Raw genomic sequence first — 26935 nt, forward strand, 5'->3', positions numbered from 1 at the left:
GCTTTAAAGGATCTGAACATCCCTGCCTTTGGTGACTGATGATTAAACAGAGAGAAAAGCACAGCTATCATTTATCCACGACCTTGGAAGGGCTGCAAATAACACTGGCTGGCTGATGGCAGGTCCCCTGGCCACAGAGTGGAGGAGTGGCTCTCAAGGGCAGCAGGGAGAATAAATCCAGAGGCCAAACTGACAGCTCACCCCACTCTGCTGCAAAGAGGAGCTGCACACACCTGGCAGGTGGGAGACATCACCTGAGGCAGTGGGTGCCACATGGGAGATGATGCACAGAGGATGAGCAGGGGTGGAGAGTCACCACAACTCCTGGACAACCCTGGGAACAGCAGTGCTGGACCTCCAAGGGGCTCTACACCAGCAAACTCAGCAGCAAAGCTGTGGGAGACTCAACGAAGGCAGCTATTCATTTCACTGAGGATGGCCTCTGAGATGGTGTTTGCTGGAAATGAGTTACTCCAAAAGGGAAGGTAAGTGAATCTTTCCACCCCAGGGCAGCACAAACAGCATTTGTCACCACATTCATATCATATCCCTGAGTTTAGAGCTGGATACTGCCTTCCATCTCCCTCCAGAGGCAGCCACAGCACAAAAATCAGGTACCCATCAGCTAACAGAGCTGATTTTGCCCTTTGCATGCTGTACAGAATCCATTGGCAGGGAGGTAGAGCATGGCCAAGCACACCAGCAGGCTGGTTTGTGCACCTGGGAGGGTTCAGTGCCAGGAACCCATTTTCCAGAAGCCAACACCACCCCTTCCATAGGTTTGGGGTCCCAGCCCTTGTTCACAGAGCAGCCGTGCCTCCTGTCTTCATCCTGGTTTAGCTGTGTGAGCAACACTGTTTCCACAGCCTTGCTTTGTTTCGAGTGGGTGAACAAATCTTCAATCTTGTTTAAAATCAAATCAAAATTCAAATTTTGGCTCAAGTACTGCAGCCTGCTTGCGCTTCAGCCTGGCTCCTACAGCCAGAGTGAATTAATGCCCACACCCCCGTGAGCATCTCCTGGCAGGTGACTTTGCCCTCACCCCTTGCCCTTTGTTTTTCCCCCAGGCACGGGGAGCTGCAGGGATGCACAGCAGCCCAAGCAGGAGATGCCTTTGTGGCAGCTGGAAGCAGAGCTGGAATCCACGGGGCGGGTTTGGTACAGATCCTTACAAATGCAACTGCTCTTCCGAAGTGTATTTATATCTTATCTGTGCTGTTTACCCATATGTTCAATAAATCATTATTCATTATCTGATAAGGTGCTTGCAGGGAATTTCTAAGCCAGGCTTACAGTTAGCACGGGGTGTGGGACACGCTGGGAATACAAATGGAAAAATAAACAGAGCATCTGTCTCCAGCGAGGCTGCTGTGCTGCCAGGGGACTGCGGTGACATTGCCAGCCAGGAGACCAAAGGCTGGGTCACCCGGCCTGCTGTGCTGGGGACAGCAGGCCTGTGTTATGTAGAACAGCCTCCTTTTCAGCTAATCACACATCCCAGATCCCTGCCGGTGATAGAAGTGACACTACAAAGTGAGCCACGTTTCCTCTCTTCTGCTCCTCATTCATCTCTGCCCTCACCACAGGCAGGCAGGGACAGGCTGTGCTCCTCAGCATCCACAGGAACCCCGCAAAAGCTTCAGCCTGGGAGAAACAGGGGGAAAACTGGGGGTGTAAATCTTGAACAGACAGAAAATCTCTTCTTTGTGCTGTGACCCAGGCATCAAACCAGAGGAGAAATACTAGAGCAAACCCAGAGCCAGCTCTGACCCTGTCCATCCTTTTGCCTGTTCCAGCATGAGAAGGAGACATGGGAAGCACCTGGAGATGTTTCTCCATGGCACATCCCACCTCCTGCTCTCTCCCCTCTGATGCTCCCGCCAACATCAGGAACCCAAAGTGGCTCCATTTAGGCCTGGCAAAGCCTTCAGTGCACCCATGGCCTCTCACATCCCAGCTAATCCAAGGATTAGCTGCACTGGATGGATATTCCCATGTGGAATGGGGGGAGAAAAGTGGAGGGAGAGGGTAGGGAGTCAGGTTCAAGTCATGTGAACAGCAGCCCCAGCACGTCTTCAAAACAGGCTACAAGGAAGTGTGACATCCAATTTCTTGGGAAGGGGAGGCAGAACGGTAATTAAATTTCTGATCTTGTTAGCCAATTTCTCCAATCACTGCCCCTGAACTGGAGAAGGGGAAGGGAGAGGGGAGACGTTTGCGTCAGCGACGCTTGTGAGGGAAATTAGGTTTTCACGGATTATTGGGTTAGTTCCACTTCTCCCACTTTTTAATTTATTTGTCTGTATGTGCTGCAGAGCTGAAAGGCCGAGAATTTTTCCCCCCTTTTTTTTTAATTAAAATCTGTAGTTTTGGAAGATGAAAACTTTGGAAGGGGGGGAAGATTGCAACAACATAACCATGTCAGCCAAAATCTACTTCCCTCCCAAACTTTTGTTAATCCCTCTTCAAAACAAGAGCCTAATAAAATCTCTCACTAGCACTCAAAATAGCCTCTGGATATTTATATAAAAGAAAAAACTTGTGAATGAACTTTTTTCTATCTGAAAAAAGAACAGAGTTCACTTGCTTACCTCTACTTGCAGGTTAACGTTTGGGTTGTTCTTTTTTTTTAATAAATTTTCCCTTAATGCTACAAAAGAAATTCCAGAATTGCTGCCTGTGCAACCCTGGGCCTCTATTATTTCTCAAAAGACAGTAACACTGCCCCTCTTTCCAATTTCCTTAGAAATAGAGGAGAAGACTAAAATGTGCCTATGGGCAGTGTTCAAGTAAATTATCTGTATGATTATTTCCAACTGCCTGCTGCGTGGTTTCCTAGGAACAATGCCAAGGGGCTATTTTGTTTAAAGTTTCTCAATTTGGGATAAAAGAGAAACAGTGTAGTTCACACAGTGCCCAGACTTCCACCTTGATGAAAGGTTTGGAAAGTAGGAATGGCTGCACTGCTCAGCCACAGCTGGAGGAGGCTTGCAAAGGTGTTTGGGAAGCCAACAAAGGCTGGAAAGAACAACTCCTGGAAAACAAAGCAGGACAGCTGCAGTGGGAAAGAGCTGGGATAAGCTCTGGCCAGAAAATCATTGAATTGTTAAGACTGGAAAAACCTTCAAGATCATCAAGACCACCTTTCAGCTGAATCCCACCATGCCCATATTTCCAAGTGCCACATCTGCTTCATTTCTGAACATCTCCAGGCAGCCTGTTCCAGTGCCTGGCCACCCTTTCAGGGAAGAAATTTCCTCGATATCCAGCCTGAACCTCCCATGGAACAACTTGAGGCCCCTTCCCCTTTTCCCAGCGCTTGCATCCCACACTGACCAAGGACATCCCACAAGGACAGTGTGTCAGTGCCTGGGTGGGATCAGGAGCCTGTGGGACCATTGCACACCTCGAGGCAGTGCTGAACAAGCACTCTGAACTGACCCATCCACAGATATTTGGAAAGCAGAGTTGGGCTGGTTCTTTACCCTTTGCCCACTCAGTGTTGTGGATCACATCCACCCACCAGGTTGCCTGTGAGGGAAATCCGCACCCATCTCACCCTGAAATCTTTACAGACAAAATCACATTAATTCCTAGGACTTTTAACAGGGATAGATCCATGGATGAGACCCCTCAGGTGGGACAGAAAAAGAGCCCAAGCCAAGATCACACAAACCTTTCAAGCAGCTAAGGACAAAAGCCCAGATTATCCCACCCAGCTTCAGCTACACCAAGCCTGGTCCATTTTCCATGGAGAATGGAGGTGACACCTCCAGACAGTGGGAGAGCTGGCCAAAGGTAGTTACCTTTGAAAGCCTTTAAACAAAGCCAAACACACATAAAAGCAGCACCCTGCTCTTCCTTCACAATCAGAGTGAAAACTGAGGCTGAATTCCCCCGATTAAGATCCTCATCATGGCCCAGCTCCGAGCTGACCCACCCTCATCAGGCTTTGCACTTTGGAAAAAGCTAATTCCAATGGCAGCCAGGAGGAAGGGAATTTACACTGCTCTGCTGTGACCCAGACTTCACAGCCATTCAAAGTGAGCAGCCACAGCCATTAAAAACTTCACTTCATGCACTGAAGAGGCTCATAAAGAGAGCGTGAATTCACAGAGCTCAGAAAGCCCATTCCCTGCCTGTCCCACAGCCTGCCTTTGTCTGAAATATGGAATAAAAGGGAGCTTCATATTTTACTTCAGACTTGTCTCACTCTCCCCTTGTTTTCTCTGCAGGCTGACTAAAGAGGAAGTGATTTATAAGGGGAAAACAAGGGGAAGTGGTTCTAATTAATTGGCCATAACCGTTACAGCTGTACTGGCACCCAGCAAACAGAGGGCAACAGTGCCCAGACAGAGATGCAGTACCCTGGAAGATTCCACAATAATCCTGCTCCAAGACAGAATAAAATCAATTTTTCCCTTTTTCCAAGGGGCCTGGCACCTGAGCTGTCATTTTCCACACAGAGTCGGCAGGAGAGGGGAACAGAAAGGGGTCTCCAGCTCCAACCTCTCTTTTCATGCCCTCCTTTCCCTTTCCAAGGAGGGCTCAGAGCTCATTTTCAAGTCAGGTCAAGTTCAGAGTGTAAGGAGAGAGTCCAGCTACAGAAATCTCAATCCAAGCCTAGGATGAGAAGCTTTACCAAAAGGCTCCCTCAGTCCCTTCCATCTCCCAGCTGGGAGGAGAACCAGGGCACCGCAGAGCCAGGGGGAGCAGAAAGGCCATTTTGTGTCCAGGAACAAATGTGTTTGTTCTGCTTTCAGCAGCGTTATGGCCAGGAGAACTGGCCTTGAGGGAGCCATACATCACACACTGCAGGTGCCTGGCTTCAGGAGGGGAAAACTCTCCAGCTTTCCTGACTGAGAGCGCCAGAAGTTCTGTATCCAAAGTTCATCCTGACCTCAGAGGGTTGGCCCGCTCCGTGGGAGGAAACAAAGCCTGGGCATAATCAGAGCAAGCTCATAATTAAAAGTGCTCTTGCTTTTATGAGCTCCCAGGTCACAAAGCTGCCATGAGAGAAGCTGTTTCCATTTTCCCCTCACTGCACAGGGAGCAGCACAAGGGGAAGGAACAGCCTGGCAGGTGCCAGAGCCTGGTGTTTGCAGAGAGCAGCCCTGCTGTGACCCCTGCAAGTCCCTGCACAGGGATTTTTATGGGTGGAAGGTGTGGGGAGCAGCTAACCAGGACAGGTTTAACAGGGAAATCCAATAATAGCAGGGAAAAGAGTACAAAATTCAACTAACACTGGGCATTCCCACTTACCAGAGGCATTGTGTCCTCAGGAAGAAAGCCAGGCTCCTGCCAGCTGTCCCACAGGAGCAGGCACTGCAGCTCTGAGGGTGTGATAAGCTCCAGCTTCTGTAACAAGTTTAAAAAAAAAGACACCAATATTTGCCCAGCACTTTGCTGGGGCTGAGCTCGATTATGCTGTGCTGTGAGAGATTAACACAGCCAGATTGCTTTGTGGACTCACTGCTTCCCCACGGCCCCAGGCAGATTTTCCTCTTCATGCTTTGGAAAAGGTCTCAGGACGCGAACTCGCGTTCAGCAGGGAGCCTGAGCAGCTCCAGGGGGCTGCTATTTCCTCTCCACCTGGGATCCAGGCAAGCCAGGCCCTTCCCCAGGGGTCTGGCTGATCATCTGCTCCATCTGGGACAAGGACAGCCCCAGGCAGGACTCTGTGTCCAGCTCCCAGTGCAGCCCCATGGCTTTGGGAGGTGGTGGGCCCTTCTTCCAGGCAAGAGACTCCAGTTCCCAGGAGGAGCAGCAGATCCCAGCAGCTACAGGGATTTATTTTAATTAAAAAAGAAATTCCTGCGCCTTCTTGGCAGTTCCTGCTATGCCAGTGGGAAAAGCAAAAGCCACCCAAGAGAAAATGCCACTGTACCTGGCTGGTGTGACAGGATGCTCCTGCAGGGAGGCAGCTGCAGCAGGATCTCTGGGGAAGAGGGGAAAAGGCTCCAAATGCAAGAACCCCAGGGAAGTACTGAGGACACTGGCACAACCATCAAAGCCCATGCTGTGCCACCTTGAGAAAGGAGATTCTAAAATAGCTGAAGGAAAAAAAAAAATTAATTTAAAAAATAAGTAATCACTGCGATTCTTCGGGGATAGCCCGTGGGCCCTTGCAGGCAGCTCAGCAAAAACAGCTCCTGGGACACCAGAGTGGCACACAGGGACAGGGGACAAAGAGATGCTCAGGGAAGGGGCAGAGCTGTCCTGGTGTTAAGAAAACAGTGGCTTTATTCCAGAACCCAAATTAAACCAAGAACAGTATAAAACAAAGTGAAGGACAAGCACTGCTCTAGGAGTGAAACAGCTCCCTGTTATCAGCTCAGGGTAAGGGATAGAGCCCGTGTCTAGGCAAGAGCAGTGGAATGTGACATTAGGCAGAAGTCAGACAAAACCTGCTGCTTTTGGCTGCAGCAAGCAGCCCACATTGCTGGCAGGTGCAGGGGGAAAGGACTTCATCCCCTTTTCCCCCTTTTCCAGAGAAAACCCAAACCCAGCACCTCTGCTGACCCCTCTGGTACCTGTTAGCCAGCTCCAGGTATCCAAGTCCCACATGGAGGACCCAGAGTGATGAGGGCTGAACAGAGGACATGGACACCGTGGCTGGCTGTGCCCTGCCCCTGCAGCAGGGTGGGCAGTGACAGCCTCCGTGATTTGCAGAAACCTAAATCAAAATAGATTTCTGCTCTGGAAAATTTCCACTCTGCCTCATTTGCCAGGGACTGTCCCCTCAGCTGGACACCCCTGGCCAGAGGCAAAGGCTGTTTGGCCCTGAGGGGAAAGCTGGCACCACTTTAGAGGCTCAGAGATGTTCAGGGATGGAGGGGACATCCCAGGGAGGAGAAGGGCCAAGGAAGGTGAGAGCAGCTGCTCCTGTGTTGGCTCAGCTGCTCCAGCACTGCTGGGGAAGAGGAGAGGTTTTAGTCTGGGGTAGTCATTCCTCACGTGTCAGACTCCAAGCAGAGGTTTGGAACACTCAGTGCATGCTTGAGACAGCACCTGGGGAGGGCTCATCCCATGCAGCACAAGCTTTGCCAAGATCTTGTTCCTGCTCCTCTAGCAAACAAAGCAGTTTACTTACGTTGTGTTGGCTGTTAGGAAGGAAGGGTGAGTGATCCATGACCAGCAGCAGAGCCAAGGGCATGAACATTATTCTCTCCTGGGCTGTGAGCAGGTTTTGAACCTACAGCCATCACCAGACAATGGTGGCCTCCACCATTAGCTGCCACCACTTAGCCCTGCCCTAGGCAAGGCTGGAATTTCAAGCAAGCAAATCCCTAATCCAGCACACAGGTCCCTTACAGAGGGCAGGTTTGGCTTCAAGAGCCATGCAGTGGAAATGCAGAGCAGTTTCTTGCATCCCATTCCTCACAGCAGGCTCCAGAATGCACAGCCCTTCCACACAGGGGTCCTCTGGCACAGGGAAGCCCCATCTGCTCCCAAAGAGAGCAGGTCTGGAAAGGATGGGAAGATTACTCTGCAAAACAACCTCAAGCTGTGAGGTGGTGGGGTGAGGACCTGTGAGGATGTGAAGGCTCCTGTTCCCAAGGACCAGGCAAGGCTGGGCCATGGACATTCATCCAGCTCTCTGCTCACACCAGGCTGCTCCTGAGCACAACAGGGTCAACCACAGGTGCACACACTCCTGAGCAACAACTGCAAGTTAGGCAAGGCTCTGCCAGGCCAAAACTGAACCACTGGGGCTCAAACTTCCACCAAAAAAAAGTTCAAGCCTGAGACAGTGCTGGGTAACAAATTCCTTGACCTGCACATCCCTCACTCCAGCAGAGCCTCTGCTGAATGTCACAGACATATTTTATGAAAAATCCTTTTGCTAAAATATTTTCTCCTGAGAAGCTGAGAGGCCTCAGAAATGAAATGTAAACAATAATTATCTGCTGCTGTGGAATGCAACAGGTGCATCTGTGATTGGTCTCATGTGGTTGTTTTTAATTAATGGCCAATTACAGTTCAGTTGTCTCAGGCTCTCTGGTCAGTCACAAGATTTTTATTATCATTCCATTCCATTTCCATTCTTTTCAAGCCTTCTGATGAAATCCTTTCTTCTATTCTTTTAGTAGAGTTTTAGTATATAATTTTCTTTTAATATAATAAATATCATAAAATAATAAATCAGCCTTCTGGAACATGGAGTCAGATCCTCATCTCTTCCCTCATCCTGGGACCCCTGTGAACACCACCACAGCTGAACAGCTCCACGACTGCTGCCATGGCTTGCATGGCACAAGAACCCATGAGAAGCCACCCTCGTGAAGAGCAAGGGTCTGGCTTGCATGATACAGGCAAGAAAGGCGTGTTCACAAGCTCAAAAAGCACAAGAACAGGCAGAAAATTAGTGACAGACCTCCAGGACCTTGTCTTGAAAGGAATCATCCTCTGCTCCTCTCCATCAGCTCCTGCTGAGTGCTCCCACTGATTGTGCTCCTCAGAGGAACTGGAAGAGTGGCTCAATCAAGTCTCACCCTACATCACTTACTTTTCAAAAGATTTTAGACTTTTAATCAAATTTTTGACACACATCCACCCACACACACACTTTTCAAGCATTTTCCCAGATTCCTGGAGGCTTTCACTTTACTACCCCAGCAGAAAGGGACATTTCCACCTGACACAAGCCAAGCACAGCAACCCTTGGTACAGGATTTTGTAGATAGCAAGCAGAGAGGGGCAGGATCACCCATTCTGATGCCAATTTATAACATTCTAAAACATCCTTTCAAAACCTGCTTATATCAACCCAGCTGTGGTAAAATACACAAGACACAAGGCAAAATCAAAGGAAATACATGTAAAGGGAATTATCTGGGAAGCCAATGAGTGCACATAGCAGACGCAGCTTGTCTGGGGAATCTGAGAGTCCACAGAGATCGGACACCCAAAACATGAATCCCAGAAACAGCTTACTCCCACTTATAGTGAGCAAACACAAACAGCTTACTTCCACCTATAATGAGGAAACAGAATGCACCCTGAGCTCAGATTTCTGCTCCTTGCACTACCAGCAGTGCCAGCAGAATTATCCCCCAGCAAAACCCCATCCTTAGCAGACTCTTCTTTCTGCAGCCACTGAGGTGGAACTAAGAACAGCTCAGCTGGAAGGAACCCACAACCATCACCTTGTCCTAGAGCCACTTCAGGGCTGGCCAACACTTAAAATGTGTTATTAAGGCCATTGCCCAAATGTCCCTTAGCCACTGACAGGCTTGGAGCAGTAGGCACCTCTCCAGGAAAGTTCTGCCAAACACAGAGAGGTTGTTCCAGTGCTTGACCACCCATATTCACGTCCCTGGACATCCACTCCAATGGTGGAGTCCAGAAGTGGGTACGGCACTCGAGCACCAGCTCCAAGCACAGAGGGACACCCACCTTTTTTGGCCATTTGTGTTTTCCCTGCCCAGGATGTGGTTTGCCCTCGTGGCTCCTGTGGAGCTGCTGCCACACACCCCCAAACCTTCCTGCAGGGCTGTTCCCAGCCATTCCCCTCCCAGTTTCTTGTCAGAATTTTCAGTTCTCTTGTCCCTCACAACAGTCTACAGCACCTGCCAGTTTATTATCATCAGCAAACTCACTCACAGTGCATTCAGCTGCTGTACTTAGATCACTGATAAAAATATTGACCAGAGCTGGGCAGGAATGTGAATCCACGCTGCGTGCACCTAATGATTTCATTGTCCTTTAAATGACTTTAATAGTGCCCAGTGTGATCCTCTCCATCTTATTTTTCCCAGGCACTGAGCTTAGGCTAACAGGGCTGTAGATGCCTGGATTTTCCCTCATGCCCTCCTTGTAAATTGGAATAATTCTGGCTGGCTTCCAGTCAGCTGGGAGCTCCCCAGCCTCCCAAGGCCTTCGTAGAGCACGTGCTCCAGCTGCTTCAGTACCGTGGTATGAATCCCACCCAGCCAGGTCAATTTATGGATGTACAGCTGATGATAACTCGCTGCTGACTCTCGTTAATCTTCAGGCAGCTCTTGGTGGGAGGGGTTGGTTGATCTGACCTTGCTGAGGGGACTAGCACACATTCTTCCCCTTCTACCACATCAGGCCCCTGCCCAATTGCTCCAGGGAGAGCAGATCATCTCCCTGGTGGGCTCCCAGCACACGGAATTCCTGTGGTTTGTGTGCTCACAGCTCGGCAGGACACACAGAACAAACACTGATCCACGCTGCAAGCTTTCCTTCCAGTAAAGTCTGGGAGCTTTCATAACCTGACATCAAATAGACTGAACCCTAAAAAGGTGGGTTAGAGCACTATTGGCAGACCTGTTTTAAAATAAAACCATGAAACACTGTATGGAACCCATCCCTGAGGAATCTCCACGGGCTACAGCAGTCCCAGCAGGATGCAGCCAGGATCTGTGGACACTGAGAGCTGTAGAGAGCAAAGCCCTGATTCTGCAAGGTGTCCTTGGAGCCCCATTATTTGTGATTAATAAGGCATGATGCAAACACTTAGTTAAATCAGATTAGATCAATAGTACACCATGAATCACTTCTATAGGTTTCCTATAATATTTATATAGACTGCAGTTATCAGCAAGAATCTCCTGTAAAATTGTCTGTGCTGAAATTTATTTGAAAAAGTACCTTTTATACTCTATTAAAGAAAGCAAACTGACTTTTTTTTTTCTCTCATAGAGCTGAACTTCCCAGGCAAAAGCTTGGGGAACAGCATGTGGCTTTGCAAAACAAACATTTTGAGACTGCTGCCTGTTTTATCACCTCCTGGAATGGGAATTCCACCTCCATCCCTGTTCGTCTTCAGCCTCTTACACACGTATACAGTGAAAAATAAATGTTTCAGCTATCTCTGCTCACTGTTGGGAGGGCACAAGGGGTGTGAAAGCCAGCACACTTCCACCCTGGTCCAGTAATAACAAAAAAAAAACCACCATGACAAAGATTTTCCTGAGGTTTCACAAACTCCTTGTGCACTAAATCAAGGCAGCGAATTTACAGCAAATTAATGAAACTAATTTTCTGACTGGAATCATCATCTGTGAATTATTGTGTCTTTACTCATTAAATAAATTATCTGTGTCTTCCAAGACATTAAGAATGCATCATAAATTACAGCCCTTCATAAATAATTTGCTTTTTGCCTGGGTTTAAATATAGAAGGAGAATAAAGCAAGGGGAAGACAAGAATACAAGAGATAAGGGAAGCAAAGAGGCAAAAAAGAAAGCACAAACAAGGGAAGAGAATGAAACTGAGAACAAAATGAGTGAAGAGAGGAAAAAAACAGGTGAAAATGGAGACATATGTCCAGCTCAGAAGGGAAGGAAATGAGGAAGGAAGAAAGGAAGTGAGGGATGAAAGAGGACAGACAGGACAAATAGCCCTGTGCAATATTTCAGGTCGGTGTTAATTGCGACTCGGTGAACGTGGCAGGAAATGAAGCGCCAATATCCAAAGGCTCTCGTGACTTCTATAAATGATTCCATTCCCATTGAGCTTGTTCCATGTCAATGAGTACAAACATTCTGTCTGAGAGATCTCTGCAAAGGGACGCCAGCAAGGGAAACACACTTTGTCATGGAGCAGTGACAGCAGTGACTGAGAGGGCCCCAGATCTGTAAATGACAACAGAAGCCACGGCTGACTTGTCAAAGAGGGGCAAAGCAACACCCTGGATTTGTGCTGAGGGATCCTGCTCCAGGCTGGGCCAGAGCAGGCAGAGCCAGATCCCTGCCCTGCCTCCAGCCTGGCTCAGCTCAAGGAGATGGTGCTGACAAACACAGGTGAAGCCTCCTTGGGACACCAAGGTGATTCAGGGGCAGACCTGTGCCAGATCCAGCAGGATTTCTGTCCACACATCATCCAGGACACTGGTACCCATCCCTTAATGCTAAATGCCATATCCAGCAGGATTTCTGTCCAGACATCATCCAGGACACCAGTACCCATCCCTTAAATGCTAAAGCCTTGCCAAGGGTCACAGAAGAACCTGAGCGGGAAGGGACCCACAAGGAGCAGAGTCCAACTCCTGGCCCTGCCCAGGACATTCCAAGAGCAATTACAGCTTTTAAGACTCACCAGAGGCTGCCAAAGGAGCAGCCAAACCACTGTCACACAATGCCAGAACAGTTTCTTTCTCAGGCAGGCCCTTGGCTGCTGCCAGGTTCCCCCTCAGTTCGAGGCCCACCAGGACAGAGCTGGGCAGCAGCAGTGGCATCCCCTTCCTGCCACATGGCAAGGAATGAGCCCAGGCCAGTGAGGAACAGGTTGGTGCCTGTTTGCCTGCACTCTGGGAGAGCCTCTCTGCCTGGAGAGCATTCCCACTGAGTAAGACCCTTGCCTTGAAAAAAAAAAATCAAGAGCTGCAGTTTAGGGAGATTTCTGATGAGAAGTGGAATGAAGTTAGTACTCACAATATGACTTCTCACCAGCAGATCTGAGCTCATCTGAGATGACCAGAAGTCATGCAGGAAAACTAGAGGAGCTCCAAGCCAAGTATTTTGCTCCTGAGTGGAACTCCTTAGCTCAGCACCACAGAACCACAGCCACAATGACCTTTTTGTGGGCAGCTCGGAGCGCAGGCAAACATCTGCCACCAAAACCTGACGTGGCCATTCCCTTGCTGAGCTGCCCAAGCCAGCTGTGGTTTGCACCCTGGCCTGGTGATACTGAGTGTCCTGTCCTGCTTCCTGGGATTTGGCTGTGTCAGCACCACAGCTGGGCTGGGGACAGGGCAGGGTCACAGCAGCTGGCTCACCTCTGGCTCCCTGCAAGCAGAAGGGTGTTTCTGCAGGAAGCTGGAGGGTGGCCAGTCCTGGGAGCTCTTGGAGAATGAGCACAATGGCAGCTGTTTCCTCTTTGGAAGTGGAAGAGCTCTGATCTCATGATGTCATGTCACCGGTCAGGACAAAAGGAATGTTTTCCTCCTTCTTCCAAGTCCAAACCCAGCCCAGGGTACATGGAGCCTCAAAGTCTGCTCTGCAGCCATCAGATCTGCTGGTTAACAGGTAACAGCAACACCAAGGCAACAGTGAAAGTGAAGCCACAGCAGGGTAAGTCCCAGAAAGACAACAACGATCCAAGAAAACATCTCTGGGAAGCTCTGGCCAGGTGACAGCACACACAGCCCTACCACAGAGTCACACAGTGGGTTAGAAGAAACCTTAAAAACCATCTCATTCCAACCCCTGTCCTGGACAGGGACTCCTCTCACTAGAGCAGGTTGCTGAGAGCCCTGTCCAAGTCAGAGGGCTTGAGTTTAAAGAGTTTACCTGAAGTATTTGGGGTTGGGCCCACCAGGTGTATTTGAAGCAACTCCACAAAGATGCAGGAACGTGGCTTTCAGTACAAAAGGGCCTCCTTGCTGCAAACATCAGAGTCAAACACAGCGTTTCTGTACAGCTTTCACAGCACTAGAAACCTGCCTGCTGACCCAGGTGTCTTCTGCCCCAAACTCCAGGTGCTGAACTCCCTGTGCCACGCACAGAACATCCCTAAGCTTGAACCACTGCAGCACAATCCTTCCCGCTGTTCGGATTTACCCAATCTGAGGCTGGAAATGGTTTCCCCAGCTCCTTTGACCACTAGCACAGCAGCCAGGTTCACCACCTGGGGATCCTGAATGTTACATCAAAGCTTTTGGGTGCTCAAGAGATCCTGAGCAATCCATCCACGAGGCAGGAGAGAAGGGAAAGAGGAGGAACACAAGCATCTCACATGAAAAAGGAAATAATTCATCTTCATCTCTTTCTGGGGGGAGTTTAGCTGGGTGAGTGACCTCCACACACTTTCCACAGCTCCCCACCATGCCTGCTCACAGGGCTGAGCAGAGGGGAGGCCACAGAGTAACAGTCACCTGGAGCACCCATCTCTTCCCTGGCCTCCAGCCAGCCTCCCCCAGCAGCACCGTGGTCATACAGCACCACGTAAGCTTTTCTTGGAAAAAAATGCTTTCCTTTCTCTGCCCACAACATCCACAGGGTCACATCACAGAGGCTTTTCACACCTCTTAAACTGCACAATTCCCTCCTGCTTCCGACTTGGCTGCTTCTCAAAGAAAGGACCCCAAATCCCGTGCAAGCTGCAGTATAACCTGAGCCCGCCCTTTCCATCCTTTCCATCCCTGATGCCAGCAGAACACCTCCACTCCAGCTGCTCTTCCCACACAAGCCCAGCTCCAACTCCCACATCCTCCTTCCCCATGCTGCTCTGATGTTCCTGCAGTCAGCCAGCCCTCAAGGGAGGTAACATTTCACCAGCTCCAATAACTCAGGATGGAGATCAGCTAGTAATGGAAAAGCCTTTCCCAGAACAGTCTCCAGCTGATTTTGGAAAGGGTCAGAGCAGCCAGCCTAGATCCCACCACCTCCATGCAGTCAGCATCATCCCTGGAAATATTTACCTCCCTTTTCCTTGGGTAAAGGCCTCTGTTCTGCTCTCTGTACCCAAGGGCTCTGCAGAGGATTTTTTCCACTGCCAGCTCAGTCTGTTTTGAAACCCTGCTCAAAAAAAGGGGATTTTCCATCAGTTCCTGAAGCAACAAGTGAGTCCAGCCAAGTGTGAAGCAGGCCACCCTCCTCCTCCACAGCTTTCCACACCGCGAGTTTGGTGTCAGGCCCGTGACAAGGGCTGGCCTTGGGGACGTGGAGGAGGCACTGCTGCAGCCTCTGTGAGCCAGCAGCTCCCTTCCCTGGCTCCTGAGCCAGCACACATCTGCCCCACAGCAGGAGCACCATTCCTTCCTCCCAAACCAGCAGAATGGAGAGCCAGAGATTTATGTACTCCGAGGTTTTTATGTGCTCTCAAGAAGGGCTGCGGAGGGAAAACTCCACCACTCACAAAAGCCTCCATCTGTGAGTTTATTTATCCGTGCTGGGAAGGCTGTTTATTCTGTTTCAGGGTGGAAACTACACTGGGATTGCAGCTTAATTGTACTGTTTGTTGAATTAATTGCTCTGTTTGATCGCCCTTTCTCCCATCATGCTTGGGAATGGAATGGCTTTGCTGCAATGTGGGAATGGAGAGGTTGGAGCTGTTTCTCCTGGCAGCCAGCACACAGTGAGCAAAGGGGGCTGTTTTGGGGACAGCACACAGTACCTGATGCAGATCTTGCTGCAGAGGGTGTCCAGGGAGGTCAAGCATCCTGGGAACAAGGTATGGGCCAAAGGCAAAGAAGCATGTGGATGTATTGGTTGGCCTTTTGCTTCTTTTTCCAGCTAATCCCTACCCAGCCAACCACCCAGGATCCATGTGCCCCAGGAGTGACCTGCTGTCCACGCTGGCCCTTCCATGACTGGTAGCCTCCAACCACCTCTCCTGCAACGAGAGTGAACACTGTGAATTTTCCAGGTCACCTGATGAATCATGGGATGCAGAGCAAACCTCAGCATTATTTTCATATTGGAACATTTCTTCCCTCACTTTCATTCACAGGTTTTTTTTTTTCTTTTCCCTTTCAGGTTTTGCCAGCAAACATCCAGCTCGAGTAAAACCCAGATTGTTTCACATTCCTTTTTTTCCACTTCCATAATCACAGCCCTCAACTTTTTAGGTTTTGTTCCTGCCTCTCCCACTTCCCACACACATTTCCTTCTGCCCACTGGCCTTTGGCTGAAGCACAATGACCAGTGGCATTTCCCCCACACATTTTTTCAGTTCCCCCCTCTCTCTCTCCAAAGTGAAGCAGCATCAGGATTCCATGGGGATGTCATTACTCCTCTGCCAGCATGGACAGGACATCTCTCCCTGAGCCATACCTGTCTGGAGAGCCTTCCCAACATAAGAACCAGGCACTAAAGGGAATCAACCCCATCCAACACAGTTGGCAACATCCCAACACAGAGAGCAGACTGATTTGTCCCACTAATTAGACATCCCAGTGGAGTTCAGGGACTATCTCAAGCCAGGAAGACACAATCCCCGGAAGACCAACCCTCCCCACCTCATCCTGCCCCTTTCACTGGAACCTGCAGGCTCTGGGAATCTGCCTTCCATGACAGAGCGTGAGCTGCTGGAGACAGCAAGATGTTTCAATCAGCAGATCTCTGGTGTCTAAAGCAAACCCATTCCTTGCTGATAAGGAATGAATACTGTCTGTGTCTGTCCAGGTACGTGTTTCTCTCTCTCTCTATTTCTCTTTTCTCCTTCATAAAGCTGTCAGACCAAAAATAACGTATTAGTGGAAGGAAGGAATGTCAGCTGTAATACAATAACGGGGTTGGGAGGCTGGGGGATGTGCGTGCCTGGCTGCTGTGCCAGAGTCTCTCTGTGCTGAGCTATGGCTCAGGAGGGCCTTTCCCTCCTCCTCACCTTCTTCTCCCACCAGACATGGAAAATGGGATGATAAATAGGAGTGAGTGCTTATTCAGCACCGTTCCACTGCCAAAAGCCACCTGTGCTTGACACTGCAGGAGGATCACACATCCCCAGGACAGAGACTGAGGAACATCAGCCCACTGATAACTCACCCCTGGAAGCGTTCAAAGCCTGGTTGGACGAGGCCCTGAGCAACCTGCTCTGGTGGTGATGTCCCTGGCCATGGCAGGGGTGGACTGAATGATCTTTAAGCTCCATTCCAACCTAAACCACTCTGGAATTCTGGGAACAAGGCAGGAATGGCCAGAGCACACCAGGCTCAGGCTGGGACACTGACATTGGGCACAGCTTGAAAATCCAGTCCCCAGTGTTGACTGGATCAGGGTCTGGGACAAAACACATGCTAAGGGACCCATTGCTGAGGTCACCTCTTGATTTTAAGGTCAGGAGGGCCTGATGCTTCTCCCTGGCCTATCCAACAAGCTCCTGGCAAATACCTCCCATGGAAAACCAATGACACCTGAGTGACCACATCTTGTTGTAGGTACGCAGCACCTCAGGAATGGTTTCCAGCTGAACAAAACTGACTGCATCTCCTGCTTATCTGTCCCAGCATCCAGAGACTTCTGCTGCAAAGGAAAAGAGGAAGTACATAAAGAAGGAAAAGCCTCCTGCCCCACACAGATCTCTTACCTTCACTGTGAATGGGTGGGTCCCATTCTGACACCACCAGGCAGGAGCCCTCAGGTGTCAGGCTCTTCTCTCACCTTCCACACTTCAGGAAGCAGCACTGCCTCTTCCAGCACCTTCCATCCCAGGGCACAGCGCTATCACATCCCACAGTGGTGCAGATTTTCCAGCCCCGAGCTGTGCCATGAACTGATATGGCTGCAGGAGTGCCAGGGCTGGGCTCCAGCCCTGTGCCCTGCTCTGAGCAAGGCAAGGCTGGTGCAGCCCTGCTGGCTGCCAGCCCACTGCAGAGATGTTCCTCCTTCCCACTAAATGCTCCCCGTTCCTCCCCATTTCCTCCGCCCTGCCACCACAAATGCAGGACCAGGGGAGCTGACAGGCAGGAGCAGGCACATGGACATCTTGTCCAGTGTCCAATTTGGGGATGTGCCAGGCTGAAGGATAAGATTCCTACCGACAGCATATATGCAAATCACGGCTCCTTCTGCAGTTTTTAATAGCCCAAAACTGATTTAACTCTTCAAACACAAAGACCAAAATCCCTTTCAAAATGTGTGCTACTGTTCCAAAAATTCTGGCTACTTTTGATATGCAAATACCAACCCAGCCTCCTTATAAAACTTGCCAAGTTCTTCATTTCATTTTCTTAATTCCATCCAGTAGCACTGAAGTTGCACAGAAAGATGCAAAGTGTTTCTTCTAGCAGCTCCTAATTAATTCAACGTCTTTCTGTGGGCTGTTTTCCAGCCCCCTCCTTTTCAACCTGGTCAGTTGTTGGAGGCATCTGAGGTATCCATGAAAACTAATGGGGCAGGAAAGTCACTGTGATGACTCTTCAATTAGCTGGACAAGGATGTGCAGCGTCACAGAAAAATGTTTCTTCTGCTAATGAGAACTAATGATCCCTTACCTGGGGGATTCTGTGCTCTGATCAAAGAAGCCCAATCAAAACCTCTGCAAATTTCTGATTAAACCAGACAAAAGAGGCGAGAGAGGCACCAAGTCAGATGCTGAATAGATAATAAAATTCACTTCCCTTTTTCCTTCCCAGAAAATGGTAAATCTAATGGGCATGACTAAGCAGCTGTGAGGGAAGACGTGAACAAATTTGTAAAGCAAAGGGGAGTTTAAAGTTCATCTCATTTTCCCCTTCTGCAACATTGTCTGCAATCATATTATGATTTAAAGGCCACCTTTCCCCCAGTGGGAAGCGGGTGAGAAGGGTATGATTCAATTTTGCATGCCAAATGTGATGGGAGAAGGAGAAAGGCCAGGAGGCACAGGCAGAACAGCCACATCCCCTTGGCACTGTTAAATGTGTGTTGCTTTTTCCAGTTCCTCAAGGTACAGGGGGGGAAATAGAATAATGGCACAGTGGCATTTTCTATCTCAGTTTGTACATGGGAAAACTGCACCTTTCACTACTGGGAATGAAGCCAGAACAAATCCTGATTCCACCAACACCAACCTTGGGACACCCTGGTCCACCTTGAGAAACCCCCGGGAAGGCAAATGACAACCCTGCCCTTTTCCAGGAGCTGTCACCGCTCCCTGCTGCATTTCCAGCTCACCAGAAAATGCTCCTGCTGCTGGGGGCTTGCACCTTTGTCACCTGGCAGCAGGATTAACCTCAGCTCCGTGTCACTGCATTCCAGGGTGGCAGCTGGGCCGTTCCGCTCGGAGGGAATAGGAAAGGATTATCCCAGAGGCTGGAGAGGAAGGAAGCAAAGCAGCATGTACCCCTGCCAAGGAGAGCTCTGCCTGCCATTCCCAGCCCCTAATTTCTTGGTAGGAAACATTTTTCTGCAGATTATGTCTAATTCCAAAGGCTTCATGTCAGTAAATGGTCATGGTGATATTGAACCACAAGAAGAGAGGCGTAAATGGAGGGAAGGGGCTGTTTGCAGGAAGGGGAAGTGCCAGTGAAAGATTTAAGACAGAGGTGACCTTTCAAGAACAGAGCCGATCTGGGTGCCAGGGGTTCTCCACAAGTCCCTGACAGGAGGGTGCAGCCAGGGCAGGGGTCAGGCTCTGCTCCCAGGGAACAGGGACAGGATGAGAGGGAATGGCCTCAAGCTGTGCCAGGGAAGGCTCAGGCTGGACATCAGGAGGAATTGCTCCGTGGAAAGGGTGGTCAAGCATTGGCAGGGGCTGCCCAGGGAAGCTTGGACTCCCTGTCCTTGGAGGTGTCCAAGGAATGTCTGGACATGGCACTCAGTGCTCTGAGCTGGTGACAAGGTGGAGATCAAAGGTTGAGCTCAATGATCCTGGAGGTGTTTTCCAACCTCAGTGATTCTGTGGTTCTGTCTGGACATCTTTTGTCACTGCCCTTCTGCACGTCCACAGGCAAGTCCCCGTGCATGGCTCCAATTGTCCCTTCCCCTCATGGTGGATTCACCTTATTAACAGCATGGCCCTACACAGGGATCCCCCTCATGCCAAGCACAGTCCAGGGTGTGCAATGGTCACAATTCCCAGAGCCCACCATCCTGAGGGGCTTCCCCCCAAGGAATGCTCTGAGCAGCCACCAGTCCCCACCAAGAGGGCAACCCCAGCTTGGGAAAGAGCAGCTCCCACTCCCTGGCTGCACACACCTGCATCCCCCAGCTCAATAAAACATCATAAAAGCAGAGAAGTTCCACGATAAATACAAATAGATCAATAGCATTAGAGCTGCTCTTAATGGCTGCCTCGGGTTTTTCACACAACGCCTTCCAAAATGTCCAGTAGTGAGTAATTAATGACCAAACCAAGTAATTGCTTTCTTGATTTTTCTCAAAACTAGAATTCACTGAAAGAACTTAGAGCTTTACTGGTGCTACACAGTAAATTAATTCAGTAAGTGCTGATATTACAAGTCTGGGCTGCCTGTTAAAAAAACACAGCCGTGCTGTAAAGTCTGGCTTTTCTTGCTGTCTGAGGTAACCCTTTGCAGGCTGCTCCAGCTGCCTGCCAGAAAGCAGCTCAGCTCTTACTCTTCTGCACATCAACCTGCACAGATTTCGCTCCTGGGGGAGCAGCTTGTCTTAGAGGAGATGCTGGGACCTCACAAACAGGGATTAAGGAAGATTCTCCCCTCACACTTTCCCAGTCACAATGTGGGGGTGGGATCAGGAGCATGGGGGCTTCTCAGAAAGCAGACCAGAGCTGGAAGTGGGACCACAATGACTGCCAGGCACCTTTGACCTGTTTTCATCATGTCTATCAAGCAGGATACCTCCCACAGTGCTGACAACTCCAGCTTAATCCAGGGACTTCTACCCCTTGAGGAGAGAGAAACCAAAAGGGGTGACAAAATAGCAGCAGATGAGGAGCACAAAGGGAGCAAAGGGAAAAAGGCAGAGATCAGAGAGCCTGTCTGTCTCTCCATCACTCCTGGAGCAAGAGGATGGATGTGGCTCCAGTTTCCTGACACATCTTCTGTTCCATATGCTCAGATTCTGCTGAATGACATCTCTGAAAACAGCCTGAGGTGTCACCTCAAAGGTGATCCATCACTTGTCAGCTGTGCCTGCTGATCCACTGCAGAAACCCAGGACACAGACTCCTGGCACACCCTGCACACAGCTGAAAGCAAACTGTGCAATAGATTTCCAACACATCCATTTTTACTCCTTGCTGGATTTACACAACCTCAGCCACCACCTACCCCCACAGCACAGAAGGAACTGCATATGGAGCTCCTCAGGGGCAGTGAACAGGAGCACAAACTCTGACCTGCCCTCACTGCCAGCCTGGGATGCTCACACAACCTTAGGCACCCAAAAAGGAAGAGGATGATGAGCATTCAAGACACCCATGGCACAGCCCAGAGAGAAACGCACATAAAAGTACAGGTCCTAAGAGGGATAGGAGATGCAAGTCCAAATCTTCCAACACCTCTAGCCTTCTTCACCTGGTCTGTCTTTTCCACCACAAGGCATCTCAGGCAGGGAAAGTTACCCCAACAACCCAAAATTTCTATCATCTGCAGCATGAGACACTCAAAGTGAATGTTGTGAATACATATGTGCCTGTGTGCCCTTATGAGAGAGAGCACAAGACAATGAGCAAATTACTGAAGCAATCCTTCCATCCCCACAGCAATGAATGAATTTTTTCCCCTGCTCCCAGGAGCACGGTTGTAGCCTGGGAGCTTAGCATTCAATCTGACATGGACCTGCAGCACACACTGCTAATCCCTCTAAGCACAGTGACAGCTCCCACCAGCCCCCTCAAGCAGAGGAAGCACCATGTTTCTTCCCCATCTTTCCATTACCATATTTTTAATTGGCTGTGAATATCCTTTTGCTTTTGTCAAAACAAGTTCTGCTAAACCACCGCTTCGGATATGAACGGGGGAGCCAGGAATGGTGAGAGAGAAGCCAAGAAAATCCCTCTGTAAATGAAGATTTGTGTCAAGGGAGGCACAGCCAGCAGGAGCAGGATCAGCTCAGCCCTGTGGGCATCACTGGCCGTACAAGGGGTCCTGGGATGGCAGGAGTCCACACAGAGGTCCAGGGATCTTCAGCTGAGTGAGACAGAGCTTGGAGTACAATGAGCCAACAGGCAGTGCTACAGAGAAATCAATTTTAAGAGCATTCAAAGCAGAAGGCCCTGGAAGGGATATTCTGTCAGAGGGAACGTGGCAGGGGAAGAAGGAAGCAAAAGGAAAGAGCACACAAATCATGCTCGTGCACACAGGTACCTGACATGAGTTAGAGGCTTCTCCCTTGTTTCCTCTCGTCACTTCTCAAAGGAAAATGAGGTCTTGACAACAGCTAAACTTTATGAAAAATCTTCCAATTTTCTGTTTCTTGCTTTTGGTTTTAAAGGAAATTCTTTCCCTTTTGAAAAAAAGGGGAGAAAGGCAACCTCTTTCTTCTAAAGAAAAGCATTTTTCAGAAGGATGTCATGGAAAACAACCCAAGCTGAAGCTGCTGGTCAGGCAGGGAAGCAGGTTTCTACCCAGCACAGTGTTCCCCATGTCCTGGATCTCCCAGACTGCCTAGCATGGCCAGCAGGAAATGTGAATACAGCCCTGAGCAATCTCATCAGATCCACACTCACAGCCAAGCTCAGTAAGGAAAAATCCACTCAGTCTGCAGGCAGAAAGGTTGGGCCAGGGAAAGAATTGTTTAAATGCTCTCTCACCCAGCAAATCCCACTGCAGTCCATAACAAGTGGCATTGGAAACCTCTCCCTTGCCCAAGCATCCCAGTGAGCTCTTTCCCTTTGGGATGGGGCAAGGAGGGGATGCAACCAGGCTGAACAGGCTCATGGCACTTTGGGAAAAGCCAAGACAGGGAGCTCAGAGCTCCCTGTGTACATCCCAGGACAGACAGCTTTGGCTCACATCTTGGTCTGGTTTCCATCCTCAATACATCAACCAAAAACCAAAAGGCCAGTACAGTCCCCAGGGACACGGGGAAAGTGACAGCCCTGATTTGTTTCCTGCTCTGCTGGAGACTCTGTGGGGCAGCAGGGGCTCTCAGATGAGGTCCCAGCCACTGCAGAAAAATCAACCCTGACTTTGCCCACATAGTTAAATGGGGAGAAAACACTTGTGGAAAGAACCTGACAGTACAAGGGGAAGGATTCAAGGCCAGGATGGGTGGGACTTTGAGCAATCTCATCTAATGAAAGTTGTCCTTGCCCAGCCAACCCTACCCCTGCAGGGGAGTTGAAACCAGATGATTTTTAAGGTCCCTTCCCACTCCAGCTATCCTATGATTGCCATCAAACACACATTTCCAGAAGCTTCAGTGTGTCACTTGCAAGTCCAGGGAGGGTTGGCTTCTCTGTGTTTGAGTGGCTCTTCTTTTGTTCTTGATGTTTTTAGCACAAAATGAGTTCTAAATAAATCAGCAGTGTACAGTATGTGTGCAGAGGGAGCAGCAGGGCCATTCCACAAAGGCTCAGTGTCCTCAGGGATGTGGGGACCCAGCTGCTTCCCCAGGCTGCTCCTGCAAGGTGACTTCCCTGCCCTTTTATTCCAACAGGCAGCCCCCACACTCTTTTGTGGCTACTCAGCAAGGGCTGTACACCCCAACCTGGGCTTGGAGAGCACTCAGCATCCCTGCCCTGGCACTGGGCAGGAATCTGGGGCAGGCCCAGGGATGTGACCTGTGGCCAAGCAGAGTTCCCAGCTCCCTGAGTCCTTCCCAGAGCCCAGCAGCTCACTGGAGAGCTGTAAAACATGGAGATAATTCTCCTACTGTCCCCAGCATTTAAAGGCTGATTAGTGCTGCCTTTGAGAGAGCTGGGCCAGGGACTGAAGTGCTGTGAGACAGCTGGGACAGGATTTCAGTGCAGGTGTCAAAGGAGATGCTGCCAGCACAGAGACCAGGCTCCATCCTCCTCCCTCATCTCTTGGCTTCAAACCCAGGCCATCAGGAGACCCGAGGGGAATTTGCACACTGGAGATGTGAATCATGCCCCCACAGATCAGCTCCTGGCTCTTCCTGTGCTCAGCAGAGCCCTGCTAAAACTGTTTTGCACAAGAGCAAGTTAAACAGCAAAAAAATGAGCAGGTCCCATGAGGCCATGCAGGCGAGACCCTCTGTCACCCCTGTATGGGGGGGTGGCCCTGCCACACAGGGGAAGTGACAGGGTAAGTCACACCTTGCACGTGCCTGCTTGGGGACCAGGGGGTTTTTCCAAACACCAGAGCTGGGCCTCTGGGTGCAGAGTTAGATATGTTGAGGGTTTTTCCCTTCAGATAAGCCTGGAGAGGGAGCAAAACACACAGGGCAAGGAGGACAACCAAACCTTCTCAGAGACTGCTGCAGACCTGGAGCACACCTCCACCAGCAGTGACAGAGAGAAACTGAATGGAGAAATGGAGAATGGAAATTGGATATGGAAAACTTCCCAGCACAGAGGAAACTTGCCATCAGCTGACATGTCACCCAGACAAAGCTCCTCATCGAGGCTGCCAGCCCCAGAAGGAAAACAGGTAAGGCACAAAAAAAGAGAGGAAAAGGCCGGATTTGCCTTTTTGCAGAGCTGTCTGGAAGGAGGAGATGACTTCAGGAGCAGCTGCGTTACAAAGCCGACAGCGGTGCCCTGCAGCACGAAACTCAATATCCCCTCATCGGAACTGCAGACTTATCTTTGGAGGGTCTCTCCATCCTGGGAACACGTGCAGCAGGGCTGGCAGCCATCCCACCCCACACCTGCCCAAACACACATCTGCTGTGCATCACTGCAGCACACAGCCCGACAGGTGGGCTGGGTTTGGATCGCAGTCACTGCCAGGGAGGATTTCCCCTCCGGGAGTCGCTCCTGCCCCCTGTGCAGAGCCAAGGCGGCAGAGCTGGGCTGCTTGCACCTCTTGGGGTGCCCCTCATGGAATGACAATGGGAATTGGGAAACAAGAAATTCATGCTTGAGGTTTCTGGTCGAGTTTTTTTTAACCAAATCCAAGGCTCAGCTTCTGCGAGTTCAGTTCCTCGGAAATTTAATCCCTCCACTGAAGCTGAACAGAGAGAAAGCAGCCAAGCCCACTAACCTGAATTTTCAGAGTGAGGGAAGCAAATCCTTCCTACTCTCCTAACAGAGCCAAATCCTGATCCCACAGAGCTTCTGAGCACAGCCCACCACTGACCAGGAGCCTGTGTGCCCAGTCCCATACAAAGCCATTCCCAAACTTCCCCACCACCACCCCAATGCTCTGTCATGGCCCAGCTCAAGCAGCCAGGAGGCAGAGTCCTGCATTCAAGCACTTCCCACTCCAAGAGGATCCTTCTGTGGATCCCACTGCCAGCTGCTAAAGTAAACCAGCCCCTGGCACAAACCCCCAGCCAGGGATTTCCAGAAGATGTGGTTTTCTGGAGATGCCAATGACAGCTCTGCAATGGCACAGCCAGATTGCTCTGCTCTCAGGAAGACAGGTCAGGGAGCCCAGGGGATGAAACTAAATCATCCACAATCAAAGCAAGTACTCCCTTGAGTGGGAATGGTTCAAAGCTGCACCAGGGAAGGTTTAGGCTGGACATCAGGAAGCATTTTTTTAACCAAAAACATGTTCAATCCCTGGAACAGGGTAGTTAATCTCTCAAGCCTGTCAATGTTTAAGACACATTTGGCCAATGCCCTTAACCAAATCCCAGGAAGGTTTGGGTTGGAAAGGACCTTAAAAGTCATCTTGTTCCACTCCCTGCCACGGGCAGGGACACCTTCCACTAGACCAGGTTGTTCCAAGGCCTGTCCAGCCTGGCTGTAACTTTTGGTGAGCCCTGAAGTGGGCAGGAGGTTGGACAGCATAAACATCATAGGTCCCTTCCAACTGGAATATTCTGTCCCTTGCAGCCACCACTGCTCCAGGGCACTGAGCATTGCCAGGGATTTTAGCACAAACCCAGAAGAGGAACAGTGAGTGGGGGCAGCCAGGCACAACCCAGGAGATTCCAGGCCAGGTTTAGTCTGAGGAAGTATCCCAGGGGAGCCTGCACATGGTTGAGCTGACCCTCAGCACTCCACATACACCAGGAGCTGGGAGCTGGAACAACACCTAGATTCACCTGGGGAAAGCTGCAACAAGACTGAAAACCAAGCTAAAAGCATGGGACACTTTTAGATCAAACCCAGCACACAGGCCATGGAGAGAAACACCCAGAGATAACAGCCTGTGGTGTCCCTGGAGTCCATCCCATGGTGCTCACCACCCTCTAAGGTGAACATACCCCAGTTACATCCAGCTAAATCCAGGTGAAAACCAAATACCAAGGAACAAAAAGAGAGAGGAGACCTGCACTTTCTAACCCACAGTTAGCACTTTGTATTTTTACCAGATATTTCTAAGCCAGGCTTATTTCCACTGTGAAAGCCTGAGAGGTTTTAAAAGCATGAATTTTTCCAGGCCTGGAAGACACTCGGTTGACAGCCCCAGAGAGAAATTTTGTGTGCACAGGAAGAACAAAGAAAAACCACATTATTTTAGCCTCACTGTAGAGATACAGGTCTCAGAGAATAAAGATTACCCAGGCAGGCCTTGGGAGCTCAGCTGAGACCCCTCCAAAGGGAACAATTCTCTCGCCCTGCCTACTGTGCTGCTTCCCCTGCAGCTGAGCTCCTTCCCCTCTCACTGCCATCACTTCTCCACCTTTCTTCAAGCCTCAAAAACAGCTTCATTTTTCTGCAGCTCAGAGATTTGGTTCCTGACCTTACATCTTGCATCTCCAAACTACAGTCACCTCCTGCCTTGATCTCAAGCTTCCCAAGCCATTTGGGAACTAGTCTGGGCTCTGACAACAGCAGCCTCACTCCATTTGCTTTTCTGAATTTATCTTTGAGTAACTTCCCTGTATTTGCTCTCCTGGAAATCAAATTCCTTCTTATTTTCCTTCTTGCTTCTCTCAACAACTACTCCAGAGTGCTGCAGGGACTGTGTCCAGCCCTTGTGCTCTGCTCACATCCTCAAATCCCAGCAGTTAACCCTGAGGAGCCCCTTCCTGCTCTCTGAGCTCAGCACTCCTAGAAGCCAGGGCAGCTATAAAATTGATTTCTACAGTCCCTGCCTGCAAAATAAAGTGAGCCACATCTCCCCATCCTGCTTTAAGCACCTGGCCAAGGGTTTGCCATATATAACTGGTGGAGATGGGCAGCACCTGCCCAGAACCCATTTCCCCCTCAGCCATAAATCACCACGGCTGGGAGGCCCTGGAGCAATTGCCTCCTCATTTTAGGTGCTGGGAGGGAGCCAGGAGATGGAGTTTGTACCAACTACTGGTGCCCCACATTTCCCAGGCTGTGCTCACACCCCAGAAGTCCTGACCTGCCTTCCCAGCTGCTGTTTTGTGGCTGAGGATGGAACAGATGAAGGTTGATGATCCCAGCAGCAGCTCCCACCCCCACATTGCAGCTGGATGAAACAAAACAAACCTAGTGAGTGGCTGGTGTGGGTGCAGGGAGAGAATTCACCTCTCTGGGCAACAGAGAGGGGCTCTCCTCCTTCCC

The sequence above is a fragment of the Ammospiza caudacuta genome, chromosome 11 (assembly GCF_027887145.1).
Source record: "Ammospiza caudacuta isolate bAmmCau1 chromosome 11, bAmmCau1.pri, whole genome shotgun sequence".
Lineage (NCBI taxonomy): Eukaryota > Metazoa > Chordata > Aves > Passeriformes > Passerellidae > Ammospiza > Ammospiza caudacuta.